Here is a 26,267-nt window from a genome sequence, read left to right as displayed (position 1 = left end):
GCACCTGCCCCTTGGCCACAGAAACCAGCAGCAACATCAGATGTTCGCAGCAGCAAAAATTTGCTGGCTCCGCTTTTAAATGGCTTTAATTGAAAAAGGACATAAAAAGGGCAGGCAATGCGTAAATGAAGCCAGGAGGATCGGTATGAAAACATATGACAAAGGGGTGAGAAAGAAATTTTTAACAACTTAAATCAGTAATAAAATTAATTAAGAATATTCACAAAAAAAAAAAAAATAAATCTGTAGCACAAGCGTAAAAACATAAGTTTAAGGATTTTCATATTTTATAAGAAAGAAGACGCAAAAAAAGAGATCAGATAACTCAACATATACATACAAAAATCGAAATGCATCCATAATTATAAAATAATAAGATATTTTTATTAGCTTAAAATCATTGAACAACTCTTAAGCATTTTATAATTAATAAATTAACTAAGTACCCAAAATGTAAATAAAATTGTATTAAAGGACAAAAGGGTACGCACCTAAAATTGGTTTTAACATTTTAATTATAATAAGATTAAAAAAAGCCATCGCAGGGATCAAGTAATGAGCTTAAAAAAATAAAAACAATAATGAACTGGCAAAAAATAAAGGTATTTTGTTGTGACCAACAACATGAAGACTTAACAAGAAAAGACAGATCAGCAGCAACATCATCAGCAACTTCGGCAAAAACAACGCCAACGTCAATAACACGGCAGCAACATCATGAGGTCGGCTCATATTTTTAATGAATATTGAGGATTAAAGGAATTTCTGCTGGATTTTCATTGAATTATGCATTTATTTCCGCCTACGCCCCCGAACATTTTCGTATATATTCTGCTTATTTTGTTTTTTTTTTTGTTTGTCGATCCAATCACGACCTCAGCAATGCCCAAACCATCGCCTCTTCCTGGCTGCGGTTGTTGCTGCTGGGGAGCGACCGACCAGGAACATATATCCCATATATTTCTTTGTCGCACGCGATGATTTATTAAGTCATTAGCACTTGTGCGGCTGTTGTTGCTGCTGCTGTTGTTGCTGCTGTTGCTGCTGTTGCTGCTGTTGCTGTTGCAGTTGCTGCCACGCCCCCACATGCAGGATGCAGGATGCGGATAAGCCCGCACAAACACACATCCACACACATAGCCACCAACCACCCCCTCATCATACAACATGTAATTCTTATTAATTGTGTGCGCTGTTGCCCGCTCATATATAAATATACATATGCCCGCACATACTTATATATTTTTCAGGAGCCCTCCTGCAATGGCGGCCAGGACATTAATGCGTTGCATCGAGGAGAATGCATTAACTCTTGCAGCTTGCGCATTTTTAAATAGAACATCACTGATTGCAGGTCGGCGTGAATTTTTAAAGGGAACGAAATCGACAGCTTAAGATATGTTGAATGTTGGCTGATTTAAAGAATTAGTAAGAACTAGTAATGAATTATCAGACGCAATCGAAACGCGAATTCTTAAGCACTTTTTAAACAGCACATTTTTTCTAAACTTTTTTTCAAATAAACACTAAACTATATATTTAACATTATTTTTTAAAAATAACATATATATATATATATTTAAACACACATCGACTCCACTTCTTTATCCAATGTAACAGTTTCGCGTGCCACCACGACGTATACGCAACAACTCGCAGTTCTTCATAAAATGCCAACAGAAGTAAATCAAATAATAAAAGACGACTCCATACTGAAATGGTCCTTTATTGAATGCGATGCAACACGACCGCAGATCGAACGACTTTAAGCCAATTTGCGTGAGACGGCGAAGAATTGGCCAGCATGTCGTCAGACCTCGATGGATTCTTCGTCGCTGCTCTCGCAGGACGAAGGATGCGCATCCGTCGGGGGATGTCAGAAATGCGTGTGAAAAATAAACGAGATTTCGCGACGCGCTTTTGATATTTTTGCCTGACAGAAGCCAAATGAGAAAATGCGATTTTCCGCATTGCCCCGGCCAATGACATGGACATGGACATGGATGTGGATGTGGATGTGGAAGTGGACATGGCGGTATGGCGGGTGGAAAACGGGGTGGACATGGGGGACAGGATGCTGTCCAACAACACGGCCTACCAACTTAATGTGCCGGCGCTTCCTGGCACACAAACAACACACAGAACGACTACGCTGGTAAAACTGGCTGGGGAAAATGCAGCGAGACAGACAGTCGGAAAATCGGACAGACGCACACAATAATTTTTACAATTTGCAGCAATGCGTTTTTAATTTAAATCGATAAAAGTTGCACTCACACAAAAAAAAATAAATAAAATGAAAAAAAACGCGACGCCCAGACGAAAGACAACAACATCACAATGCACAATATAATTGCAAGCAACCCTCATAAATATATATATCTCACCGATCCACCAAATTCCACACCCTTCACCTCTTTTTCAAAATGGTCAGCTTTTTTTAATTAAGACACAATACGGGAAATAGTAAAGGAAATTTAAATAGGTTTTGACAAAGAAATTGATTAGTAAGTATTTGTAAACTTTTTTAATTTAAATTTTCAACTTTGTTTTACTATTATTTATATTTCCGTAAAGTTGTTTTTAATTAAAAAAGTCAACTTTAATTTAGAAAATAGCATCTACTTGGCTTATTATTTCAAAATTGTTTATTATAAATTGGAGATTACATTTAAGGCTTATTTTAAACTTATATAAGATTTCAATAGGCTTAAAATTTAATAAAAACGAAAACTACTTTTTAAATCAAACACACAAATAACTTAAGTCAATTTTATTACAAACATTTGCATTTAACTACATAATTTTAATAAGTTCTTTAATATGTTCTAAATTTCTCAAATTCCCTTAAGCTAGCTTATTAATTATTTTTCTATCAATAAACCAATAGGAATTTTCTATTTAGTCTACCATTTTGTCAAACTGTCAATAATTCCAGCAAATTAAAACAAATCATTAACTTTAACAAAAACTAGCGACTTTCAAATTGGCCAATCAGCGGGCAGGAATAAAAAACTAAACATTTGCAATAAATATAAATTAAATTAAACATTATAAAATGAAACGTTCAACTGTCGCATTGCATTAGCAGCGCCAAAAAAAAAAAGCACACAGGAAAATATGAAAGGGGGAAAAAATAATTTCATTGCCTACATTTAAGCGCCGGCTGTAGAAATTATTGTTGGCATTGTTGTTTGTTTTGTTTGTGATTGACTGCCAGGCCGCATGTACATATATATATATATATGTATACAATATATATATTCATACATATGCATTTATCTGTCCTATCTGTCTGCGTGTGTTTATTTCATTTTATTATTTTTTCTCTTTTGCGGTCAACGAGTTGGTTGACCACTTTCAAATACCGCCCACTCCCATCCCTTCTCCCCCCGCCCCCTCAACCTTCCACCCACCAAATGGCCCTTAAGTTGACTGCCAGCCACGCCCACCCGCCCCACATTTCGGGGCAGAATCAGAATCTCTGTTGATTATCTACTATTTTTAACGTCATCTAAAAGGGGTATTTTCCAAAAAAAATAATTTGGTGGGCTTAAAACATTTGTTTTAAAAAATATACACGCTTTTTATTAAGATTTCCCTTTTTTTTAGTTGTCTTTCAATTTCTAATGTTGTCTGAAGTTAAATTTGCATATTGCTACATAAATTAAATTATTTTTAATTGAATACTGATAATTAAAAAGTGATTATATCCATTGAAAATTTATTTTCTACACAGAACGAAGAGTTTGTCTTATTATTTTGTAATATATTTTAAAGGAATAAAAGTTTTTAGTGCCTTTCATCCTCGGTCTAAATTCTTGTTTTTATTTATAAACAATAATTACGCTTGATAGTTAGGTCAAACAAGCTTTATTGAAAACAATATAAATACATATAATTTGTATCTTATAGCTAAGCATATTTTTTTCTGAGAAATATAATAAAATGCTGAACACGAAAACCTCTTTCTTGATCAATACAACTGGTGTATGTTAAATCCCTCAACCTCCCGTCCTTTGAACTCAATTTTTGTTTACATTTATATTTATTGTGTGGGTAGTTTTTTCATCCGATTCCAACTGTTAAGTTGATTTAAAGCGTTTAACACTCGCAGAAGCACGGTTCGCGCTTTTTTTGTCCCGATTTTCTTTTTTACTTTTACTTTTGTTTTTTTTTTTTTTTTGTTAGTTGTTGACCGGTTTGGTTAACCGTTGAATTATCAATTTCGCGGTAGAACTTGTGGTACATAAGTGCGGTTCGCCAATGAGTTTCCCAAGGTATCATATTATTTTCATTTACGCGTATGCACACAATTATTGCTGTCTTTGTTCGCACTTGCACAATGAGATTTGTCCAGCTCGAAATTAATACGTTAAATTTTAATTAATTACATTAAGTAAAAATTGCTCACTGCCCGTTGCATTTTTGACACGTCAAGTGGGTTATTAAATGCTCTCTGCATTAATTTCCTTTTTTGGTTTTGTTTTAAATCAAGAGGAAATAACAATTGTTCCTTTTACTTTTCGTAAGCGATATGTATCGTCTTTATTTATGAGGAATCACAATTATAAAGTGGCCATTTACTGAACTAAAATGTGATTGCATAAGGTTATAACTTTGCTTATGACAATTTATAAAAAGAAAATCAAAAATTAATACAAACCAAAATTCTTCCATGTTATATGTCTTTGAAAAGAAATTCTCAAATTGCTTAAATGTGGCAAACAGATGTTAAACTTAAAATTGATAAATTAAAATACAAAATAAGATTTTGAAAAATTGGTTTAAGAATTTCTAGAACATTTTATCGAAGGAAAGTAAAAACTGGTAAAACTTTGACTTTAGTGTCCTTTCTGTCAAATAAATTAGAAAACAATTAATAACAAACCTGATGTTTATTTTAAAAACGTCTTTGTGTGGAGAATATATAAAACAGGAGCATAAAATAATAAAAATTCATGGGTGTTGTTTAATTAGTTGCCAAGTAGCTGAGAAGATTTATTTTCTTTCTTTCCTAATATTAAAAAAGAAAATTTAGTAATATTTTCTTATTCCCTTATTATTATACTTAAAACCAAAGGTAATCTGCCAACTTTGGGCATTGAAAAATACCATGTTACTACCGTAGTATCCGAATAAATGTATATTCATCTCTTAACTCACCTTTCTGGCCTGTTTTAAGCACCTAGTGCACTTTGGTCGACTGATGATGTCCCAAGTGTATTTATATTGTGCACTGCATATATTTATATCGCTTAGATCTCTTCACTGTTTGCAACTTTCGATCTTTTATTGCCCGACTGAGGCACACTCAAAAAAACAAATAACTTGAACAAATGCTGGCGCCAACATTGTATTTAAGAACTGGTTGTTTCAGGATCTCTGTTTTGTAAGATCTCTTTGCTAAACGATCTGTGTAACTAATTTATTTTTTATACATATATTTTTGAAGACAGTTTAGCTGATCTGATAGATCTTTATGATGATAACTTTCTATGATTTGTCAGCCCGCGATTTTTGCTTGCCACGTAACGGCGGGATAGAAACGCAACGACGTAGGGGATCAAAACCGATCGAATCGAAGTCGTAGCCGGAGTCGAAATCAAAATCGCAATCGAAATCGAATCACAACGGAACGCAACGGAAGCACAGCCGGCGCGTTAGTGGTCAAAATGCAGAGTGACACATTCGGGGGCACCTGGCCATGTCCAGAGCTGCCTGCTCTGCTGGTGTTGCTGCCGTGCTGCGATATTGCTGCCGGGATGCAATTCGTGTTGGGCCCGAACCTCGCCGATTGCCGCCTCCCGAGAGCCCTTTGAGCGCACCCGATTTGCAGTTTGCACTTGCCAGCCGACTACCGACTAACACACGAAACCGTTTCGGATTTGGATTCGGAATTGGCAATTTGGAATCAAATGGTTGACGAGTCGAGTGTGTGTAGCTCGGATGTGTGCGTGCCGCCGTGCGTTTGTTTTGCTGCTGAACCGGTTAACGGCACAATTGCAAATGATAACAACGCACACGAATTTTCGAAATTTTCACACAAAAAACTTTTCAAATTTCCAAACGACAGTGTGGGTGGGCCATGCTACGCAACATATGAGAGACCATACGATACGATACGATACGATGCGATGCGATGCGATGCGATAGGATACGATACGAAACGAAACGAGGCGAGACGAGACGAGACGAGTGGACGACGCTCTCCAAAAAAAGCAAAACACACATGTGGCGGCCTTAAATAACTCAAACGGAAATTGAGTTTCGGCTCAAAAACGGCGACGCCGCCGCAGCAGCAAAAGCAGTAAAAGCAGCAGCAACAATTAAAAGCGAAGAAGAGCTCAGAGTCTGCGGAAATGGAGATGGGAAATGGGAAATGGGAAATTACCGTTGGTCCCCCCGGGGGCGCCACAACTTACAGTACAAAATACAGTGTACCCACCCCCAAATGCTAAATGGTCAGTCTCGGCACTTTTCACTCGTTTGGAAATCAGGTTTTATTTCTACACAAAATACATAAATTTAGCATCATTATCTGAACGGGTTTTCAACCCTTTTGGGGGTCTCTTTTCCTCCCATACATATACATCTATATCTATATATATACATATATATATATATATATAAGTATGTAGATGTACACATGAGCGAAATGCTCATTATCATAAACAACAACAAGTTGGTGGGGGTGGTGTTTTTTGAGCAGGAAAATGCAACATTTTACATAATATACACTAGATTTATACATATGCCGTACATATAATATATGGTTAGAGTTCGCTCACAATAATATGTACGGCTCAAAATTTGGAGGGGGGGAGTGAGATAGCTAGAGCGAGCGAAAGGGATAGACAATCAGCCAGTTGAGTAGTTTTCACTCATTTCATATACATATATAATGAATTTTAAACTATTTTCCACGACAAGGGGAAACTATCGTTAGTTTGTTGCTGACTTCGGATCGGATTCTCTCTGCTTTCATAGTCAAAGTCCTCTTCTTCTTCTTTTTCTTCTTCTTCTTCTTCTGCTGCTTCCTCTTCTTCGACTTCTCCGTTTGGCAAACAAAAGTTTTTCCAAAGGGGGCACGCATTAGTGTCTAACTGTAAATTAGTGTGGGTTTCCCAGCGGGACTGTACTTGATATAAACTTCCACTTCGAATTGATTGTTTTTTATACACTTTTTTCTACACACATTACAAATAAGACAAGGCACAGTGGTCGAAAGTGTTTGATATATAATGGCTTAGAAATAACTAAGTTTTTCAAATCACTTAAAAAGGTTTCTAAAAGTATGCAGTGATTGAAATAGTTTGGTAACTCAATATGTATCTATCCGATTTACGGACCTACAATATATTGTTGCATACTTTTAGTCACTTTTAGTATTCCATAGGGTTTAAAGATTTGAACTAATATATTGTTCATTATATATCAAGTGAAATAACAAAGGTCCTGATAATTTTAGAAATTCAAGCTTTTGAAAGAGTTGCCCTATCAGTAACCAAATAGTTAAGGCTACATCTGATTTTTTATGTGAAATACGAAACAAAAATTCTAAAGACTAGTACCTCATGATTTCAAAAACATCGTTTTTATAATATTAAAAAAGAATTCGAATTTCGCTTTAACTATTTAAAATAATAATAATATAATATTAAAAAAGAATTCGAATTTCTCTTTAACTATTTGTAATATATATTAAATTAAAGCACATTGTTTTGAAAAATCCTTCTCATCGTACAATTTGTAACCCCTTATAGTGGCATTTGGCCCACTGTGCAGCTTGTGAGTGCTCGCATGTGCAGTTTTTGTGTCGCTTTCTCCTAGCCAGGACATCATCGGCATTATCCTAACAACGGCCATCTGAGCGACCTTTTGCAACTTGTCTGCAGGGGCGTGGCAGGTGGGTGGTGAAGGGCGGCGGGCGGCGGGCGTATGGCGCAAAAGGGGCGGGGCATTTGACGGACATTTCTAATTTGCAAATGTATGTGCGTGTGTGTATAATGGCAGGCAAACAAAACAAACTCGATGGCGATGGCAACTGTGTTAATGATTAGAAAAACCTTTGGCTCGGGCTACCCCCATTTTTGCAACGAAAACCCCCCGTTCACCCCTCCCCCACCCCCTGCCCTTCTGCACAACGCCCAACCACCCACAACGTATCTACTTCCTGGCAATTAATGTGTGCAACATACGCGTTTTAATTTAACGCAACGCAACGCAAGCGCGACTTCCCCCACCCACATTTTCCCCTTTCAGTTGGGAAAACTTTTGTTGCTTTTTTGCCGTAATTTTAAATGGTTTTCCACGCACACACACACACACACACACATGTGAGGCGGAGAAAGGAAAAGGAACGGGCGGGTGGGGCGAAAGGACGTAGCGTTTTGAAAACTAAACCAACCAGTTTGGCAAGTTCCAAAAGGATTCACTTTGGGCCAGAAGTTGGCGAGGATTTGGGGGAGAGAGTCCTTGTGCGTGCGCGAATATGCGTAGCAAGGATTGCACTGGGATGGGAATGGAATGACGCTGGTGATGAGTTATCCTCCAGCACAAGCACTGCACAAAAACATGGTCAGCAAAGGCAAATGCAGCCTTATAAGTCTATACTTCAGAAAAAAAAAACGAACTTCTAATATTTTGGTCATTGAAATAAATATGGAACTCTTGTTGTGAAGTGTTGCATAAAAACAAATATTACGTTTGAAATCATGCAAATTTGCAGAAATAAAAAAAATCTCATGGAAAAAACTCTTAATAAGGCCTTGTTTCTGAATAAAAAATAAACATTTTACATATAATAATCAGGCAAGGTAAATGCTTGTTCAAACATATAGCAAATAGATAGAACATTATGCCTCTTTAATATTTTTAATTAAAAGCGGAAAATATGTTTTAAAACCATAAATAGTTTTTATTTTAACTGCATTTATTCCAAAGAGTTGAAATAAATATGAAGAAGAGAAATTCAATAAAATCGTATGGAAAAGTTCTCCAAAATTTGTACAGAGCCTAAATTTGGCATTTTTGGCCCAGTGCATTCGCACACACATCGCGCGCCGTTCAATAGCGGACGCAACCTGCGATGGTTAATGATGGACCCAGAACCGAGGCCGGGTTAGGGGTTCCGGGTTCCGGGTTCCGGGTTACGGACAAGGAGTTACGGACAATGGGTCGGGGCAGGAATGCAAGTCCGAGTACGGGTACGGGTACGAGTACGGGTACGGGTACTGGTACGGATTCAACGTCCTGGGGCCGCTTATGCAAATGGCAATGCAGCGCGCGGATTTGCATGAACATTTTGCTAAACAAAAGTAAACCAATGCACACGCAATCCGAGCGGAGAGCCCGGCCATATGAGCGGCCATTTTGCATGGAATAAACCGGAGGATCGGAGGCCTAGGACTCCGGTCCGATTACCCGGACTCGAGGCAGGTGCCAATTTCAGGGTGGGTGGGGCTCATCCGTTGCCATGTGCGTAATAGTGCGGCGGCAGTGCAATCCTGATTAGGCAACCCATCAGCACACATTTTTTTCTCAATAAACATCCATTCATAAGATTACAAAAATGATTGCGAAAACACTGGGAGATCTATGAAGCAAACGAAATGCCAAAAATTAAGCCTTAATTTAATAGTCACATAAATTAGGTTCTATTCATTTAATTTCACTTACAATTCATAAAAAAATATCTTGATTAAGCTGTTGACGTGAATATTGATAAAATCGATTGTCTTTTTTTGAAGTTTCTAACAAAATATAAGCTCAAATCTTGTTACTCACTTAATAAAGTGCTAGCAAATGTTTTTATTTAAAAATGAATCTTGATACTAACTATGAAATGCTTTTATTTAAATAATATATATTCAATTTAGGTCTGAAATATTAACTTGCTATTTTGTCTTTGTGTTTTAATTGTTGTACTTATACTTTTAAGATAAACATTATAATTAGAAAAATTAAAGTAAATTTATTGAAAACAGAAATGTCTAATACGATTTCTGTCCACATCGATTGAATATTTGTTGAAGGGAAAAGTTGCTAATGGAAAGCAAATATCTACTGAAGCTGCTCTTCATTTGATTACCGCAGGACTCAAATCCTAGACACATTTGCATCTCTTAACACCCTGCTGCCCTCGGCGCCCTTTCGAACCCCATCCATTTTTATTTTCCTCGTGGACCTCCCACGCGCTTCACTTTTGCGGCTTGTTTACATTTTGTGTGCCACGTGCCACGACAGAAGGCAATAAAAACAAAAAGAAAAGAATCTCAGCCTGCCGCCAGTGCTTAACCCCTCAATACCCCAGCCCCTTAACCCATGAAGCACTCACACATAGGGGAAAAGAGCCTTACCCAATTGCAATTTCAGTGGGAAAAACGAAAGAAACAAACAATTGCACTCAATTTGCAGCTGGAGCAGGGTTGTCAACTTGCCAAGAAGTTTAGTGAAGAAAATTAAAAGGTTTTGAGTATGAAAACATCACCTTCAATCAGAAGTTTATGATGATGATAACAATAATATGAACTTATTATTTTATGCGTTTTTATGTTCCTTATTTTTAAATTTAAAAGTTGTCTAATACATACAAAAATAATTTTCAAAATGTTTATATGATCTTTAGACCACTATCATCAAGCAAAATACACACACAATTATTAATCAAATATTCTTACATTTTAAATATGAAAATCGAAATTTTTTAAATTTAAAAGAAACATTTCTTAATTATAAAACTATTCTAACCGTTTTTCTCCATATAAATGGTATAATTGTTTGGTCTACAATAGTTTTATGCTTGATTATTTAAATACTAGACAAATTGGAAATCCGGTCGATGTTGTTGTTTTTTTATTACATAAATAAAACTTTGCAAATAAATAAGTGATGATAATATTAACACTGAACGTCCTGGCAACCCTGGTGCACATGTTATTCACCGAGCCAAAACTGTATTTGTACTCCGAGTTTAGTTCACTCAGTCGCAGATTTCACTCAAAAGGGGGCACCAATGCCTCCCTTCCCCCACCAGTTTTCCCTTTTTTCCCGATTTCCCCCCCTTTCTGGCACCCTCTCCGCCTTTTGCCCAGAGCATTTCCTCCATGAATTGCATTGGTGGCAGCAGGCGGAGCCGTTGCTTTTCTAGTTTATTTCTGTGCCCAGATTTTCCACTTGTTTTGTGTTTGTTTTTTTTTGTTGTTTTTTGTTTTTGTTGTGTCCTTTTTGCGATTTTTCCTCGATTTTCCCCAGTACGTTTGTTGTTTTTGTTGGGCGACGAGAAAAATGCGCAACCATCGGATCCGCTGATTGGAAGAGACCGTAGACTCGACTCGACTCGACTCGATGCTTTAATAGTTTCTAGGGTTGCACTCGCTCACTCCACTCTGTTTTTTGATTTTTTTTTTTTCATTTTGTGTGTTTTTTCTGCGAGGTGGGAGCGCAAAGACCCTCGTTTTGGGGTTCGTTACCCACCGCCTCGACTGCACTCGGGGCCCCCCCCCTCATCATGCTGCACTTTGTGGCCGTGCGCCACTGGCTGGTTGCATGGCAGATTGTGGGTGACAATTTCGTTTTATTTTGCCGCGTTCAGCGCCTCATTTTCTGCTGGCATAGCTCTATTTTTTCGGGTTACTCGAACAGACTGTAGAGCTTGGGCTTGCTAACTAAAAACTAGCAAATTTTGTTTTACTTTTTTTAAATTTGCTACCCAATTTATCCCTTAAAGCGTAGATTTTTTAAACTCAATTTTCTCAGTGTGTTCATTTTTTAATATTATATGTACATATATATTAATTTATCTTTCCATAAACAGGCTTAAATTTGTGTTTTAAACCAAAATCCCGATTTTTTGTTCAAAATTATTTGTATTTTTGCCATAACAATAAAAATAATGGATTAATAATGAAATGTTATTTCCCGTCGAACTCGTAACAAAATTCCAAATTGACTGGCAATCAAAACTGAACATTTTTTTTTGCCAATTTTTGTGATCTATGAAAAATGCGGAAATTGAAAAACAAAATCTATTTGTTAAAGAGTGATGTGCATTGTTGGATGGAGTAATAAGCTGCACTGTGAGTTATATTTTTTGACAAATGACAATTGAACAAATTTGTTTGCCAAAAGTTTTAAGCCAGATTTTCAAATTAACTTACATAGAAATCAATTATATCTGATTTTCATTTGAATTATTTTAATTATTTATAATTTTAAATGTACTTTGGAGCTTTGATGGCCAAAGAAGTGCATTGCTTGGCCACCGATAAATTTTCTCGATTTTCCTCCGCCATTTTGGTATAAGTTGAACGCTGCTCCACTAACCTTCTCCCCGGGAAATTTCCATTCATCCAATGCATTCGCTTTTTCTAGTTTGTTTGCTTCCCTTTTTGGATAGGGAACATGCGCAGAATTTTTTAGCTCCTTTAAACAAAATTGCAAAGTGCAAAGAGCATCCATTTGTAAAGCGGGTGCCTGTGTGCCCCCTTCATTTTCCGCCCACTTTTCGCCCACTTTTCGCTCGCTTTTCATGTCGAAAAATGCTAAACGAATGCCAGACAAGGTGACGCTGATGGGGAAAAGAAAATAAATGCAATGCAATGAACATTTTCTCCCTGCTTTTATATGTGCGTGTGTGTGTGTGTGTGTGAATCTGCTTGGGAAAAATAGAAAAACGAAAGTTTTCGTGATTCCCATTTGCTGTTGGCTGCCTCTCTAAGTGGCGCCCCCTGGCGGGTGGTTCGGGTTTCGGGTTGGCGGTGCGGCAGTGGTTCGGTTTTCAGCATGGCTGTGGTTGGCTGTCTCGTACCCCCAAGTACCCCCCACCCACCGCCCCGCATTTTTCCGGAAAATGCCCCTCAAGACATCTAAAAGAGAGACATGCCGAATATCAAAAAATAGGAGCCAACAAAAGCACAGATAATATATGTATATAGACTGGATTCTGGATTGTACATATTTATGGGGGAAATATAGAAAAAGGGGGTCTTAGGTGTCGACTGTGGTGGGCGTGGCAGAGTGCCGGGGTACGCCATCACTATTAGTACGGCATTAATTAGTTATGGCAGACGATTTTGAGGTTGCCGCGCTGCTGAAAGCTTTTTACTGTTGGTCGGAGTAAAAAAAGAAAATCTCTGCAAAAGAAAAACGAGGAGAGGAGGGGGAGGGGGGGTCGGCATGTGTGCCCGCCAAAGTAAACAAAGGAAATGGAAAACCAAAAGAAAATGTATTCGCAGCGAAAGTTTTGTGCATGCAAATTGTATAGAAAAGATAGCAAACGGCTGCTGATGATTGCTTTAAACTTTAAATTATCTTTGGCTGGTCAAGGTAAAATATTTCTCTGTCCACTAATAGAACTATAATTTATTTTTAATTACTTATTGCCAAAACCTCATTGTCAAATATAGAATATGCAGCATTATTAAATTTACTTTCTAAATATATAATTAATGAATTACATTGGAAATTTTTAATTTAATTTGTTATAAAAAAATTAAATTAAGTAAAATAGTAAATTAATTTTTAATTTCTTAAGCAAAAAGTACATGTTTTTGTGCATTTCTTACCCTTTTATATTTTTGTATTGGCTTTCCATGTGTTATCTGCCTTTTGTCTTGCTTCCAAATGCTTTCTAATTTTTCTGTTTTCGAAATATTTTAATTAAATATTTATGTGCCACCCCCATGCTCCTGTGGCCCTTTCGCATCCTTCTCACACTTGAGTGACTTTCAATTAGTTGCGCCACAACTAAGCAGGGTAGCCCCCTTCCTAACCCCTTAATTTCTGCACTTTATTTGCTCGTTTATTTATTTAAAAAGCAATAAATTCATGGCAAGTTTTGTGCGCAAATATCTGAAAATTAAATGAGCATTTCCGGAGGGTTGGTCAAAGATCCCCTTTTTGTATTTTTAGGGGAAGGGGCTAAGACCCCGGTGGTCAGTAAAGGAGTTCTCAAAAATGAAGGTCCTTCGCCGAAGGCTGCACCCTTTGGTTGAAAATTTTGGGGCGGGACTTGCCACTGACCGTTCGTTCATTATCAACACCGAAAACTAAACAAAATTATTCGCCTTTGCCGGAAGTTGGCAATAAATTAGTTGGGTTCCCTGCTGCCCCTCCCCCCCCCCCCCCCCCCCCCCCCCAGCCCCTTTTTTCACCACCCACCATCACACACACTCACTTACACACAATTTTCCACACACACACTTTTCCCCGCATTTCCCCATGAAAATCGCTCTACAACTTGTCCAGACAAGCCGCCATAAAGCATTCATAAATCCCAAAGTAAACTAGAGTGAACCACCCAAAAACACATACATATGCAAAGCACACACTTTTGGGTACAAGCAATAGCATCGGAAATTTTAAATATTTTTTATTGAATTATTGAATATTTATTATTATTATTATTGAATAAACAAAATATCCATAGTTTAGTTAAGCTACGATACTACTTTCTATGGTACAATCTGTTTTTTTAATGTTATTGAGTGAGTCACTGCAATCTCTAGAGTTTTGAATCTTAAAATGTGTTAGCTTATCATTTAGCGCCTAACAATTGAACCTTAAATTAAATATCAGTATGTTTTCTAAGATATTATCGATTGATATAAAATCTCTAAAGATTTTACTGTCCCCCTTTGATTGTTTTTTATCTTCTTAATTAATTTGATGCCTCTTTAATTGTAATACTCTTTTAAATACGTTGATGTAAATAAAGAATATTTATTTAATCAGGAGCATATTGCTTTTGTGCTGGTGCTACCAGTTTGACCGCAGCTGTACGTGCACACAATGAAAACGGGGCAGACTCTTGTGTAACATGCGGTGGCCTTTATCCATTCATCCGTTCATTCATTTAACCTCCTCCGGTTGACCATGCTCTCCCCCCACCCCTCCCCCCTTGTCACACTTTTTGTGTGTGAACCACCGCCCACATCCAGCCAAAGTTCCAACCCCACCGCCCCCCACCACTGGGGCCACATAGTTTCACTTTTGTTTTCGTTTCAACTCTTCGGGGGCTGCTTTGCATGTGTCTGGACTTCAGGTCCACAATCAGATTCTTCCCTTTGTTTTTTGGGGTGGAGGCAGGTCCTGCGTCCTTTGTCCACTTCGTTAGTTGTATTAGAGAGTTTGCGTATTTGCGGGTCATTTCGGAGATCCCTCGATTGGGGGTTAAATTAAAAGAGAAGCAGTCGCCGGAATGTTGAAAGAAGGAGGAGGACTGTGACTTAATGAGTTCGAGGATAAAGGGTACTAAAAGCCGGTTAATCGCAGCCAATTGCGAGTCTAACAGGAATACCTAAGAGCAGAGCTACGCAAATATTTAGAAAACAATTACACACATTTGATCATTGGTTTTAAGTCAAGTTAAATCATATTTATTTATATTACAAGATCACGTGATCTAATATAAGCATATATTAAGTAAGCATAGTAAAGTATACTATATTTATGACTTTTGTAGAGACAAATCATACTAATTTTTAAGAAAAGTATATTATAATATCATTTTATTTAATTTGTATATTCTTTTATGTCCATATTTGACACGATCAGTTGGCGCCCCTAGTGCTCAAGTTACGTTTTGTTTCGACCACCACCGCTGCCCAAAAGTATGCTTTGATTTTGTGAAACGTAATGGCACCTTAAAAGTAGGCCACCCGCAAATTCTTAAATGCCTTTTTAAGCTAATAAGAACTTATTATAGATATTGTTATACATTTGTCTCCTTTATTTATGTATTTGTCAAAGTTTATATTAAATGTTTAAATGTCGTTTTATTTTAAGAATTCCATAATTAAATTAAAATAATAACATTAAAGCAAACCATATTATTCAAAATAGTGTGCTTATTTGAAAAATATCTTTACTGCATATATTAAATATATATATATATATATATATATATATATATATATATAAATAAATATTAATATACTCACTAAAAAATAATTAACCTAAAATAATTTCCTTAAACAACATATATTTAAATAAAAATGCTCTGCCTAACGAGGAAAACAAATAATTATATGTTTAGCAACTATGGAATTAAAAATATTTAAAGATATCCATATCACGCATCTTTCGAGATCCATCCTGAAATAATAATTGCCAAAGGATAAGCCTCAAGTTAGGCCAACAAACAACGAGCGGGAATTATCCCGGGCACGTTCGCTCGACTTCGTGTGTGGGTACAGGATATCAGCGCCAGTTGTCGGACCTTCATGGGGATGGGGATCATAAAAACCGGGGACAAAGGCGTAAGCCGAGGCCAAAGATGCGTTAATTGGCCTCCAAACGCGTGCCATTTCCTGGGTCCCCCGATCCCTCATTTCTAGATGATCGCTATTGGGATCGTGATCCCATCGCACGCTCGTCCAGCCGGAACTGTAAACAATAAATACCGCGCCGAGGGCGAACCTCCACTAATCCAGCAGACTCCTTGCTCGTTAATTGATTTATTATACGCCTGCGCCATCAACACACCATATATATATATATATATATATATATATATATACCATATTCGACTATATCCTTCGAGGATCACTGGTGTTTTGGCCTGTGCTCCTTTGAATGGCTTTATTGGTGTTATTAAATTTCATCCGCGATGCCTCTGCGGGGGTTGTTTGCCCAACATTCCGTCAGTTGTTACAAAACTATCCTTCTTTTTTCTCCAACTCCAGTTCCTGGAACTTCTGAGGAACAATAAAAAAGAATTGGACGCAAAAGGAAACTCGGGAGTAGGAGGATTTTGGGACCCTAAGCAGGATATGCCCAACACATTTCGGTGATTATTTACCAAGTATATAGTGCGGCAAATAAATTGCATGAGTGCAGCTTGCATATACGGCATCCGTTCTATCTGTAAAATGAATTTATAAATTGTAATATTTAATATTTTATGATATATAATTTATAAGATTTCAAAATATATATATATTTAGAAATTTATATATTATACATTTTAGACTCTAAAATCTTCATTAAATACACAAAAATTTAATTTATTAAAAAGGGCTTTTAGAAACATAAATTTCCTTTCTAAAAAATTAAAGTATTGACTTAATCTATATTTATAATTAGTCTCAAAACCTACCAAGTTTAAGACACTTAACTTAAAATAATTATGTATAAATTATGTAAGCCTTTCTCTGCCACCAGTTTTAATTAATTTTCACGTCTGGCCAAACTATTGCATTAATCAGTTGGATAAATTTGCCGGCTTGAGGCGTGCCTCGGAAAAGCCTCGGGAAAGTGCCGCAGGAAAAGCCAAATACGGGAAAAGCCACCAACAACAACAACAACAACAACAACATGGACATTAAAAACAGCAAGAACAGCAAAAACAAGTACCCAACGTCAAAGTCGCTGGCAATGACGTTTATAATTTGTCAAAAGTGACAGCGCTCGCGATGCGTCGTCCTTCTCAACCTGTCACTCAACGCCACACATGACTATCCCACGGCCCCGCCCACTTTTCCACCCGATTTCCCCTCCCTCCCCACACGACCCCCAAATCCCAGGCCAGCTGTTTATCTTGACTTAAGCCAAAAACTATGCTTGTCTTTTAATCTATGCAATTTAAAATAAGTTTTTCCAGCTGAATTTGACCGACATGTGAGAGGAAAACTGGGAAAAAGGGGGAAAACGTGTGGAAAAAGGCGGGGGGGAAAATAGAAGCGTGTGCTGGCTCATTAATTATGTTTGTTCTAGTGGATGGGTGGCAGACAAACTTAAGATGTGGGATCCAGTTTGATGGAGCTAGCTGGCAAAATCCATTAATGGAAAACTACACGCGACATGAGACATTTTCGGGGCTGTACTCAACAAACAAAGAGTTACAAATTAAAATATAAAGCGCATGTTAAAAGAAATACTTTAGTTTGCTTATTTTTCAGAACAATTTTTTTTTAGATTTTTTTAAAGTTTAAGCTGATTTCTCCCGAGCATGAAATTTATAAACAAAGAAACTTAATAGTTTTTCCTTAATATTACATTGGGTAAATTTAAAAGTACATACACTTTTAAATAATACTATTTTATAAAGCAGACTGTAATAATATAGTAAATTTAAAGAAAGAAAAGAAATAAATACAAACTGTTTTTCACAAAAAACACTAAATACAGTAAAGTTTAGCTGAGAAACGTCTGTAACTTACAAATCATTCATATGGTAAACACAGATCATTAGGGATCCCTGCCGGAGTTCCATCAATCAGCGATAGGTCCTTCGCGCCCCTCCGATCACAACATTTAACGATCCGGGTCAGAAATAACAAATCATTAATTATCCATGCCGGTCCGTCGCCCGTTTTGATATTCTATATCCAGAGTTCCGATGGATATGGCGATGCGCCATGTCCTTGGTCAAGTGTCCTCGGGATCTATGGCACATTTTGGCATTTTGGTCGGTTGACCGCCGCTGCCGTTTGTCTTTCAAGTGCCGGAAGCTGTAAGACATTTGTGTCAGGCCGACCAGACTGCTTGGCGGCCTCAAGTGGGCGGCCACTTGAACTGCAACAACAAACAGGGATTACTGATGGATTCAGGGATACGGATACATTTGCAGCTACAAATACTCGGCGACCACACACGGGGCCAATTCGGAAGTCGCACCAAGATCCTTTGAAGTCATTCTCATTCGAAAGGATCACATGTTTCCTGCCGCAGAAAATACATACAATTAGAGAATGGAATAACTTAAATTGTAGGACGTTTTGTGATTTTCATGTTAAACTCTTTTAATAACTAAACAGATAACAACAGTTTAATACAAATAATGGTTTATAACAAGATAAAAGTTTTGCAACCTTTTTTATTTTTGATTAACACTTAGATATAAAAATAAATTAAATGTATTATAAAAACATTTTAAAAATATTTAGTAAAATTATTTATTCATGACAACATTGCAAAACAATGATTGCCAGTTTTATGGATGATTTGGTTTCCAACTTTGGTATAACTTTTAACCTAAAGTGATTGAACTTAAAATTTGTAAAATGAAAAATAAATAAACTTATTGATGCGTAAATAAAATATAGTTACCTGAAGCCTGTTCCTTAAGGTGTAATTAAACAAAATAAGCAAATAAACAATGTAAAGAGGCGATAACAAAGTAAAGAAAATAGTTATAGACTTATTTTAATAACACTAAAATTGTATTTAGCTATAATTTTGCTGGAATCAACAAAAAAAAGTATGTAGAGATATTATTTCAAAACGCAGAACAGTTTAAGCAGTGAAAGGGCAAGCTTAGGCCAGGAAAACCCACCCAAGCTCCCCAAAAAATAGCGCCATGTCTTTGGGGCAGAACTTTTTGACGCCCCCAGGCGCAACCCTTTCGCTTTTTAAGCCAAAGCGATGGCGCCAAAGCTTTCGCCATTTTAAATAAAAATGCGCAGCTTCCACAGCGCTGCGCTAGATGGCGCCGCCTGAATTTTCCGCGCAAGTGGCAGGATAAATGTATTTATAAATAAAATTATGATGTTCCTTTTCCCACAGACTAATAAAGAATAACTCAAAACAATTTGCAGCTATTGAGTCTAGGAAAAGTCCATAAAATTATTTAAACTAATAATTACGACCAAAGAAAGTCGATAAAAACCCAATAAAAGGTGATGCTAATTACGTTTTGTAATTGTTTTATTTTTTAGTACATATAATGGCAAATAAATAACGCAATTGTAATACTTATTTTAATTATCTTATCAAATTAAATAAATATGCTTATTTGTAATCAGATGAAAGCAAATTTAAATTAAACCCTGAAAATCTTTCTATATATTATTTTTGGCTAAATAATTTTAATATAATATGCAAATATTTCATTTCCTTTGATTAAAAGTTATATAACTTTTCACCCACAATGAATATACTGACTTTTTAACCATAATTTAATTCCCCTCAAAGCTATGCCAAATGACCTTTAAATGGTCTAAATGGTAATTTTGAAAAATGCTATATTAGGCCATAAAATGTAGGATAAAAGTGTGACCTAATGAAGCAGCTTTAAGTCAGGCGGAAGGTACCAGGAACACCGAAAACAAGAAGAACCACAGACGGCGGCCACCGCAAAGTATATGTCGAAATGTGCGTCCGAAAAAGGCGCGCACATTCACAAAACGACCATAGGGGAAGGTCCCCCAAAAAGCCCCTCCCCAATTCGCCCAACACCCACTCAAACAACCCCCCTTTTTGCCATGATTTTGTGCGTGCAATTTTTGATTGCAATGGCCCAGACTTTAGCCGAAGTTCGGAGGGGGGACTTAAACTACTACGGCGCTTGTCTGTCCGCTTTTCCAGGGGAAAACCAGGGGGTAGAGGAGACCGGGGGATAGGCTCACTGAACCGGAAATTGGAGGTGTGCGGCAAAACACGACGTGACGTGACATTTCCTCTTCGTCAAAATGTCAAAATGCAGCCCAACGGCAGCCGAGCGGCGACATGAATGCAAACAAAGGGCCAACTGCAACAACACGGCCAGGCCATACCATATTAATGAGCATTTTAATGGTCAAATCTCTGGACTAGCTGGTCCTCGCCCACGACCAGACGTAAGCCAGCGCTTAAAGGACATGTTTTGGGGGCTTTAATTCAAGGATTGCCTTCAATAATGAGCAAGCTGTAAGCAAAATATTCGATATGCTCCTATATAAGTGGTTTAATGGTGGCCTAATATAAATATATAAATATTTTATTCACGACTTCAATTTTAACACTGCTCAAAATATTAAAAAAATTAAGAAATAATCAACATAAAAATTAGATGAAAATGTGAGCACACTAAAAACTAAATATTATATTATTAGAAAATTAAGTTTTAGATGCATGTCTTTTAAGAACTGGGTTATGTTAACTCAAGTCATGGCTTTTAGTAGTAAGTTAACTGGTCAAATATTATATATATATATTAATACAAAGTTAAATCACAAACCTTTACAAGCCACTTCAAAATCCGTATATCAATATACTAGCTATGGACCGAAAAACGATGATTTCGGCAATTTATGATTTATGCAATTTTTTGGATACTTAGAAAAACCGAACTACCTAATTTAAAAATGTGAGAAAAGATCAGAATTAAAATTAACATTATAAATGCAGATTATTGTTGTTTAAGTTTTGGTTCACCCATCTTTAAGCCACCTTTACTTACCTATAAAAAGAAACATCATTATTAGGTTACATTAGGTTACAGTATTAAATAATTTACGGTCTTTCCGCAATTCAATTTTGGAGCCACCATAAGTGAAGTTTCCGCACTTTTGGCCACCTCAAACACACCCATTTAGGGGCCTGGTCACACTAAGCAGTTCATTTCGGTTGAACGCGCGAAGGGGCACTTTGTCGGATTTCGGGGCACAGGCACCATAATTCGGCACAGGCACCCACGCTTGGCTAAACTTCGGGGTCTTAGGAAGCCAAAGATGGCCAAGATGCCGGGCTCCCAGAGGCGGTGAATTTCGGTTCCAAGTGAGTGGCCAGCGGGTTTGGTCAACCGCAACGAAGCAACAACAAATTGATTAGACCAGTCACGGTTGTTATTCGCCGTTTCTGGTGTTGCTCATTGCTTTATTTTTATAGCCAGCACATTTAGCTGGTTGACGCCTGGCACGACCAAAAAAAACAAAACAAAAACAACAACTGAAAGACAACAAGAAAATAAAATAAGGCGAAACCCTTTGACAACATAATTACATAATTAGCTACCAACTGAGCCTGGTCGTGAAAAAAGGGTGCCACTACACCTACACCTTCTGGACCTTCCCGCGTATTGTCTTCTGCGTTTTGGCACTGGAAAAAATAAGAACTTCGTTAATTTCAACACAAAATGAATCTTAAATTGTTTTCAATTTTAAGAGACCTTTTTTGAAATATTATTAAAAACATTATATATGAAATAATTATAAAAAAATGATTTAGTTATGATTTCCAATACAAATGTAACCTTGTGAATACATAATCAATTATGAAGAGCTTAGAAATAAGAATAAAGTATGTAAAAGTTAATAAAATGAAAACATCGATTTTTCTTTGAAATTCTCTATGTCTTTACCATGCAATAAGAATTTCATAAAGCTTTTTAGCAAACCTGTTTTTTAAATATAAAACCTGGATGTATAATAAGTTGCCAGATATTTCTTGATGATTTTTATGGACATTCTTCGCCCAGTGCACTACTGATCCTTGTCAGCTGTGCTGTGCGATCGCAAGGATCGCAGGATGATTGAATGTCGGTGTGGATGACTCCAAAGGAGCCAAGTAAGAGATAGAGACGGGGGAGGATCATCTGTCAAGCGCATTTGGCTAAAATGCATTTAGCCAAACAGAAGCAGCAGAGTCCTTGTTCCTGCCCAAAGGACAATGGCCCGGGGCCGAGGAGCCAAATCGGAGCCAAATCGGAGCCGAAGCATCAATGGGAGGACACTTGGGCTAAGCGGCTTAACCCACGACATTCCCATCTCGACTCGGAAGTGCCTAATGCATCATCTTGCATACGCACAGCAAGGAAGGTCGAGGGACGAAGACGAAGGACGAAAGACGAAAGACGAGTGTCGCAGGATGACTATGAAAAGGACAATGCAGCTAAACGTGCGCAAGCAGCTCAGCTGCGATAACGGCGGCAAAAAGGACATGGGAAAATTCATAATCCCAGCGGCAACCTGTGGCAATGTCCCCGACATCAAGTTGCACAAACAAACAAGTAGCAGCAGGATTGATTACTCAGCCGATTAAGAGCCGATTACCAGTGACATTCGTTCCCATGAATGAAGCGGAAAACCGAGGTCCTTGCAGCGGCAAAAGATCTGAGAAGTGGGTGTGGGACCCAAGGACATATTCCTAATCTGGCCACAAGCAAGAAAAACAATCTAGAAACCAAAACCCTCTGGGCAGAATCAGCTTCTTAAAAGGGGTTAATGGAATAAACAAATTCTATTAACAAAATTTAAGATTTTATATTTATTTTGCATCCAGAAAATATAGTTAAATAATTAGAAGACATACCTTTTCCCAAAATAATATTTATAGCAGTCCTTTGATTTTAAAAATAATAATATACAAATGTTTTTTAAAGCAAACACCCTGTGAAAATTAATATGTATAAATAGCATTAAAGTCTAATGCGTAAATGCCCTTTAAGAGTTAAAGAGAAATATAACTAGATTTTTAAGTCCCCTAAAATATTTTATATTAAGTTTCTTAGATTTATAGATTGTTTAAACAAAAATGAAACCCACTTAGTTTATAATTGCCCTTTTCAAATGTAGTATATAGTAAATAATTAAATTTCCGGGTAAACAAAACCCAACAGCCTAATGAAAAAATACTGTAATAAATTTTAATTAAATTTAATTAACAACGAACCGCAACTCTTTTGCAAGTTTTCGTTCTAAACTTTTATCCTTGTTCCTTTCATGATAATTTACGACTTTCGTCTTAAGGGGTTAAACCTTTTTCCAGGCGTAAATTGTGATGAAAATCGCTGAAACGCCATTTAACCGCGACGGCCAGGCCATTTCCCCCCGCTTTTTCCCCCACTCCATTGAAATTTCGGCGTTTTATGGGCTCTGCCGCGCTTGACAAAAGGCCCAGAAGCGAAATTGAAAGAAAAGTTTTAATTATTTTTAATTTCATGATTAGTACTTTGCGTTTACACCGCCCCCAGATGCGATTTTTCGCCCAACCACCCATTCCCCCGCCAAGAATTTCACTTGGCGCGCTTGTTAATTAAGCCCAACAATAGTGGGCGGCCTTCGGGGTGATAATGATAATTTTCTCACTTTCTCCGGGGGTTGCTAAGTGGGCGGGGCTGGGGGAAAACCGGGGAAAACCAGGGGGAAAACTGGGGGAGCTGCGGCATCTTCTGCTTTTGACACAAGTTAATGAGTTTCGCGCTTTTGCGCCTGCCAAATGCCACCAGCGGGTGCACTTAAAACTCCGACCATCTACACACAGAGAAAAATACATCAATTTTAGCAAAGGACTCTTAAAATCACAAGCTATTTAATTTAAATGCACATGGATAAGTAATTGGAATGTTTTTTTAAAAACTTTGTAATAGTTTTATCGTTTATTATATTATTGGACCATTGGTATGTCTTTTTCTGCTGCAAATCAACACTTTTTGTTAAAAACTCTAAATGTGACACACAGCCAAAAAAAAAATTTACTTTTTGCTGCTGATATAAGAGGTTACATGAAGTTTTTATTATTTTATCAACGAGGTATGACATTGCATTTTGGGCCATGATTTCTATTGGTATCTCAATAAAATTGATATTCTTTTAATAAATAATTATGAGTTCGAAACTCGATACTTTAAATATCTTGCGTATAAGCTTAATAAATATGTATGAACTGTATAAATACATTTATAAATAGTCAAACAATTAAAGTCAAGATTTCTTTTAGTGTGCCGTCTCTTTCACTGTGTATCCATCTATCTCTGTCTTTGTGCGGCTACCCCCAAAAAAGACGTTTTGGCTTTTTGGCAATTTTTTAATTGTTTCTTTATGCAAAGTGACAACCTGGGAGACAGAAAAGCTAAGGGAAAACAGCCGGGGAAAACTCAAGAGGGGTCGCAACATGGTTTTCCGGGGTGAGGGGTTAGCCAGTGGGCTCATTAATACCACTTGCTGTATATACCTGGTAAGCCGAATTCTCTCCCCCTCATAAATCAGCAAATACTTAAAGCCTTTTTCGGATAACCAGATGACTGGCCATTTCTCAATGACAAAAGGTGAATGGGCGGAGGGATTTTCAGTGGGCCCAATGCGAAAATAGAGAGGAAAACGGGAAAATCGATCAAGGAAAATGCCGGCACTAATTAAGATGACAAATTGATTAAAGGCCAATGATTTCTGACAAAAACTAATCTAATTTTGTTAAGGAATTAAACAGACAAAAAGGTTAACAACAATTACAAACACAGTTTAAAATTCGTTGATTAAAACGTATCAATAATTCAGTTTATTGCTCAAATGTTAACTTTTTTTGGGAAAACCGTACACAAAGTATCTCTCTTGGTTTTAATTATACTAGTTCGCTTTTTAAGCAAACATTTAAAATATACAAAAAAACAGAATGATTTATTTTGTTCAATTGTGTGACATTTTTTATCGACTTTATTCCGAAAACGTAGACCAACCATACAAATCCAAAACATATCAGCTCCTTTCGAACAACTCCATTCACATTAGCCTAGTTTAGCGTCCTGTCATCGGCAAATTCCCAATAATTCCCGTAAATTTAACGCCGATTGTTTCGACGACAATTTGTTGGCCCGACACCAGCCGAAAAAAAAATAAATAAAATAAAACAAAATTCAGTCGAGGAAAGTTCTGAGGGCGTTGCCGCCGCCTCACAAAAGGCAACAAAACCAAAGTACTGAAAGAAAATGAAAATAAATTAGTTAGATGCCTCTCAATCTAACCGAGTAACGAACAAAAAATAGGTGTGATTCTGGGGAAATTGAGGGGCACAATAGCGGCGAGGCAGGAAAATTGTAACAAGTCAATTTCCCAGTGCCGAAACAAGATGAAAAGGCCAAGGAAAAGTGACCGGGCCAGACAATGCGTCTGCTTATTTTTTTTCTTCTTCTGTTTTTTGACCAGGTCAACGGGCAGCAGTCAGCAGGCGATAATAATGTCCGGCATATTGCGACATGTTTTTGGAAAAATGTTTACAAAACACACTACCGCCTTGGTCCTCCCTCAATTTAAACCAAATCAAAACGCATTGTCTTCAATTTGGCCAAAAAATCGTAGGGGTTTCTTCTTTTTGTTTTTGGCGGGGCGTGGGAAATGGCTTGCGAAAATCTAAAATATAAAATTGCGTGTCCCCTTCGTTGTCTAGTGTTAATATAATTTTCAAAATTTGTATTTAAAATACATTAAGATATATTTTAGTAAATTTGATTGGTTATATTAAAATAAATATTTGGAAACTCAATAAATGAATCTGTATAAAACAATGTTGATTTTTTTAAAGAAACCTCACATAAAATGTAAGTTAGTTAAAAACATATCTTATGTTTTACCATAAAAAATACGTCCCGCAGATATATGAAAAATCCTGGTCCCACCTACAAATCAAAGTGAAAATTCAAACAGCTAATTTCCTTTATAAATTAATATCAATATTATATACAAAAAAAATTCTGTGGCTGGCCACAAGTCATAAATCTCTGCGAAAAAAGTTAAAAAATGCGACACAGTATCTAAATATTATAAACGAGTTTTTTTTCACCTATATTTAGC

The 26,267-nt window shown here is 37.0% G+C and overlaps 1 protein-coding gene across 2 annotated transcripts in view; it reads right to left on the bottom strand.

Annotated features, from left to right (window-relative positions):
• The window catches only part of LOC128264284 (runt-related transcription factor 3), a 37,049-nt gene extending 31,214 nt beyond the window's left edge, over nt 1–5,835 (bottom strand). For both annotated transcript variants that reach the window (XM_052999686.1, XM_052999688.1), the window contains exon 1: nt 5,167–5,835. The gene's annotated coding sequence lies outside the window, so the exon portion shown is untranslated. The remainder of the gene's footprint in view (nt 1–5,166) is intronic.
• Nucleotides 5,836–26,267: the final 20,432 nt, after the last annotated feature.

The sequence above is a fragment of the Drosophila gunungcola genome, unplaced genomic scaffold, assembly GCF_025200985.1.
Source record: "Drosophila gunungcola strain Sukarami unplaced genomic scaffold, Dgunungcola_SK_2 000064F, whole genome shotgun sequence".
Classification (NCBI taxonomy): Eukaryota; Metazoa; Arthropoda; class Insecta; order Diptera; family Drosophilidae; genus Drosophila; species Drosophila gunungcola.
This window is presented reverse-complemented; position numbering and strand designations above follow the sequence as displayed.